General features: G+C 43.7%; 1 protein-coding gene across 1 annotated transcript in view; it reads left to right on the top strand.

Annotated features, from left to right (window-relative positions):
* FRZB (frizzled related protein) overlaps positions 1-4,958 on the top strand; it is a 21,809-nt gene that overhangs the window by 5,487 nt on the left and 11,364 nt on the right. The gene's annotated exons all lie outside the window — the stretch shown is intronic.

The following is a 4,958-nucleotide window of genomic DNA, read 5'->3' as shown; positions in this document are numbered from 1 at the left end:
ATGTTAACTCGCGGTAGCGGCGGAACTGGAAGTTAGAGCGGGGCGGTGGGTGGCTGTGTCGAGCCGTACGAAAACGGTGGTGTTCTGAGCCGGAGGCGGCCCCGCAGCTGCCCCGCGTTCTGCCTGTAGCTGAACCAAGTCCGCTGTTCTGAGCCCTTTCCGACTCTTGAGCTCTTGGGGCCGTGCCCCTGTGCCTCCGACGGCTGTGGTTATTCTCTGTCTGGCCGCCCCGCTCTCACCTGTCCTTCCCCCCACGCTTTGTGCTGGGGATGCCTTGCTGCTGCCTTGTAAGGGCTGCCGACCTGCCGGGCTCTTCAACGCGAAGCGCCTTTCTCGGCAGCATTAAGTTGCTTTCAGAACTGCTTTAAAAATGGACCCAGAGCGAGCGAGGCTTGGCAAGGCTGCAGCGATTTGAAAGCAATCGCATTCAAATCTGGAGGGAGGAAGTTTGGCTAAAATTGCCCCCGAGTTACCTATTTCTGAGGACCTCAGCAGTACAATGACCTCTTTGAGGGATTCCAGTGCCGGATCCATGAACACTCTCTTTCAGTGAATGAGAACCTGATGACATTCTCATTTCTGGGCTGAAAATGTTGAACCGATGCATTATGTACCAGACTGAAAGAATCCTTCTTGAGGGAATGAAAATGCTCCTTTAGAGAGCAGAAGGAAAGATTCCTGTCTGAGGAAGAGGTAAGGTGAACACTTGCAAATTCAATTCTCCAAATGGAGCATCGCAGCCAGGCAGAAGACAGAGAGAGCAAGCTGCTCAATGGCTTGAATACAAAATGCTGCTCTTGCTTTATCTCCTGAGCACTTGCAGACCTCACGCTGTTTGCAAACAACAGCCAATAGAGCAGGCAGAACTATAAACCCATTTGTAATGGGCTTTTCTTGTAGAAGAAGGTGCTCTTATCTTCCAGAAGTTCGATCTTGATTTTTTTCATTTTTCCAAAGGAGTGTGCTACTTGCAGAGTAAGACTTCTTAATCGTTTTCTGTCCTCCCAAGGTCTCCATGTCATTGCTGGTGAGGATTGATGTGTCTGCCTGATCCCTTTGGTAAGGTGGCAGCCTGAAGGGCAGCACACTCAGAGGGTTTTCTTGGTTGGAACAGGGGTGGAGGTGCAGAAGTTCCATTTCCACTCCTTATCCAATACCAGACTGAGACTTCGATGAGCAAGGTGCTCCTCTGGCCTTCAGGGCACAGCTTGCTAGAATTCCCTCTCACCGTCACATCTTGGCTCTTAGGACAATGATGCTAAGTTGAAGATGAATTCAAGTTCACTTGATATTTTTCTTTTGACGTCACAGTAAGGATGATAAGATTCCCTGTTAGTTGTCCTCCCCTTGCCTGCTGGTCCCAGGCTATTGCTGAATGAGGAGAAGCTGTGGTTGGCAGAAGCTGTGGCAAATCCCAGAGAAAAGTTTACTGTCATTGAGCTGTGGGCTACACATCCTGTGTGAGTGTCTCCCAAGACTTCCTTCTATCTGCAACACCGGTTGAAGGGCCTGTTTAGGGGCTTCCTCTTAGCAGGAGTGAGGGAGGTATCTGTGTCTTTCTCCTGATGTTGCTTCTAGGCTGATTACATGTTGAAGATATGAAATAAGCATTATTATGTCCATGATGGAGAAGGCTGCTGAGGATAGTGCAAGTGCTTTGTTTAGGGCTCAGTAAGAGGAGAGTTGTGCAGCCAGAGTTAAAGAGGCAGTGAACCCCCTGGGCTTGTGCTTGTCTCCAAACTTGAGCAGGGCTGCTACACCTTGCTGCTGGCCTGCAGGTCTTAGGGCCACCTTCAAGCCAGCATTCCATGGGAAATGCATCGTCTTTAATTTTGCACGCAATAAGTAACCAAAGTGACTACGTTAATTGCTGATGCTCAGGTGCACATACATGTAGGCCTGTGTGCTCACTCTGGTTATGTCTCTAATGATGCGTTCATTTCCAGTTTCGAAGAGGGAACTGGGCACTGCCCGTACCAGAGGAAAGATCCATTGGTTGAATTTCTGCCTCTGCAGATGTTAAGATCACAGTAAAGTGTGGACATGGTTGAAAAAACAGGAAAAACTCCGTATCTTGTTGCTTACCCAGCAGGTGTAGGAGTGGCTTCACGGTCCTGGATGTTTCCTTTGTGAACTTTCGAGTGGTGCCTTGGTAAAGGCAGTCGCATCTCACCATACCTTATTTTCTTAAATGTTTAGTTACTTCTAAGCAGCAATATTTACTCTCTGATTTAATTTGTATCCTCTGTAGATAATCCAGATGCATCAGAGTACCTGGTTGCGCATATGTGAAGCTCATGCATCCGACTCCCTAGGAGCTGGTGGAACTCTTCCTGCTCCTGTCACAAGTTGCTCTGTGACCAGTTTTAAGTGCTGATGGATTTCAGTATTAGACAAAGTGACCTCTCTGCTGCACCGAACCACCTGCTCGTCACTGCGCATACTTTATCCCCTTGGCACAGAGTGTGAGCACTCCATATTAAAAGTTGACATAAAAATGGTTTGAAGGCATATCAGGCTGTTAGTGAGATGCTGGAGAAAAGGGAGATGTCACAAACGTGTACAATAAATGTCAGAACCATTTTGACTGATTACCATAAAACAGTGGATTAGAATTCTGCCTCTTTTTAGAAATATAATCCCTTAAACATTAAAGAACATGAAATGTGATTTAACTGATGGAGGCGTGTTCTTAGCTCTGAAATGAAGCTGTAGTTTCTCTATGTAGTCCAAGTCCTCCACATCTGCTGTGTGCCCAGATGAAGTTGTTGTAATACCCCAGTACTTGAATTTGGTACTGTACATCTAAAAGCAAAATAACAGGTTCCCATGCTCATTTTTTCACACACTGTTAGCTTTCTGAATCAGTGGTTTCTAAACTCAAGATCAAATTTGCTCCAACTCTTGCTTTGCCTGTGTTTGCTTATGGCAGTCCAAACACACAAAGGAGGTAGGGGGAATGGTCAGGGCGGTACAGAAGATGAGCAGTTATGCCCATCTTAAAGTTGAGATTTCTTTTAGTTGTTTGCTGAAAACTGCAGGCAGTCTCATTTCTTTAAGAACACAAAAGTTGCAAATTGTGAGCTTGAAAAAGACCGCATTAACGATAACACCACTGGCCACTTTGACTATATTTTAACTTGAGTTTATTTGCCTTTGGAGACCTGAATTCCCCAGGATTTTTTTTTTTTAATTTTATTTTCATTATGTGATCGGATAAGATACATAAGATGTATGCTCAAGATTAAGTTGTACTAAATTGCTGCTGTTTCCCAAAGCTCTCATCAAATCTGTGGTTCAGGAATTGTTGTTTTGTGCACTTACTATGCAGGTGGCTTTTACTATCTCTGTTAACTTTTTCTTTTCTTTTTCTTTTTTTTTTTAATAGCACGCCTCTGAAAAAATTCTAATTAAAACAGCTCACTGGAAAAATTAGTTTGGACTTTTCCCCCTCACTCTTAACCAAAAATTAATAGGAAGCTTTGAATCGAAGCTCTGGATAATATTTGCTCTTTGGCAATCCTGCTAATCATCACTGATAGTTATTTCTTTCAAAAGATTGTTTTGCATAGACAAAACTTGGCAAAAAGGTCCTCTCAGAAGAGGGGTAGAACAATAGGAAGTTAGCTGCTTATTTTTTAAAATAGCTTCCTTTTTTTTTCTTTCTGTCTGCCTGGAGGTCTAAGCAGTGTGTGGATAAGCCTAATGGAGAGATTCTGTCCTCTGAGACAGTTGGGGTCAGGGGTTGGCATATCTTGGTTCCTAATGCCTATCTAAGCTGATGGCTGATGGTGGGACTGGCCATGACCACCTTCCTTGTCCCTTCCCTGGTAGATGGAAAGGGACCAAGTGGTATGAGCCTTGTGTGGTTGTTGGCCACAGAAGAAATATTGGGAAGTTGGAATCCTTTTCCAAGACATGTTGTACAGCGGTGAAAAGTCTCCAGTTGCTTCTATAAGCCTACATTTCTCTCTCTCAGTAGAAACTGCTCATCTCTTAACATATGCAATGCCCTGAGAAAGATGAACATCACTTTAAGGTCAAAACTTGCCTGTCCCAAGACCTCAAAAGTAAGATTAATCATGATTCTATGATTCTGTGAAGTGGCACAGTGTTACCTGTTTACTCCTCCATCATTCATCAACAAGTGTTATGCACTGGCCACAAATGCAGAGCACAATATATTGCACACCTCAGCCTGAACTCAGAGAAATTGCACTAATTTAGGAGAGCTGAATTGCTCTCCTGTTGCACAGCCAGCTGTTATGTCACATACCCGTAACAACTGGCTTGGAGGTTGGATGAGTGGCAAATGAAATTGGTTTTGTAAAGAAAAAAACCTCAAAACAATTGAGTTGTGTACCTAGAAGTAGAAGAGAACATCTGGTGGAAAACAGTTGGGTTTGGTGTTTGTTTGCAGTGGCAGGTTTATATTACACATGTTGAGTGTTTACCACTCTTGCTGCATCGGTGTTAGTTTTGAGGATGGTTCTTCAGCCAGTACAAATGAGTCTTGTACTGGCAAGTGCAGTTGGGGATGTCTGGGGCTCTCTATTACAGAATCTGTGATTCAGCGATAGCCCCTGCTCTTAAAATGCAGCCCACACGTCTAAGTTCTTCAGCTATGCCAAGTATCATCCCAGGCTGTATGGTAATACCAGCATTGCTGTATTCAAGATCCCGTAAGGGTACAAGAAAGACTATGTATGATACCAACTTTGACATCTGGAAAAGGTGAAGAAACCTTTAGCCAGGCCCATTTAAAGAAGGGAATTTTATTTAAAGCCTATTTATTTTCCCATTTTATTTGTCCTTCTAATAAGGTATGCTATCTCGCTTCCTAGTCTTGTTTCTCATGTGTCTTTTTTTCTCCTTACGTTGTGCAAGACTACATGCGTTAACATACACATCTTTTGTTATCAAATATATTTATAAATTCATTAAATTATGTGATTTAA

The sequence above is a fragment of the Meleagris gallopavo genome, chromosome 7 (assembly GCF_000146605.3).
Source record: "Meleagris gallopavo isolate NT-WF06-2002-E0010 breed Aviagen turkey brand Nicholas breeding stock chromosome 7, Turkey_5.1, whole genome shotgun sequence".
In the NCBI taxonomy this organism is placed as follows: domain Eukaryota; kingdom Metazoa; phylum Chordata; class Aves; order Galliformes; family Phasianidae; genus Meleagris; species Meleagris gallopavo.
The sequence above is the reverse complement of the archived record's forward strand: the minus strand, read 5'-3'. Positions and strand labels throughout refer to the sequence as shown.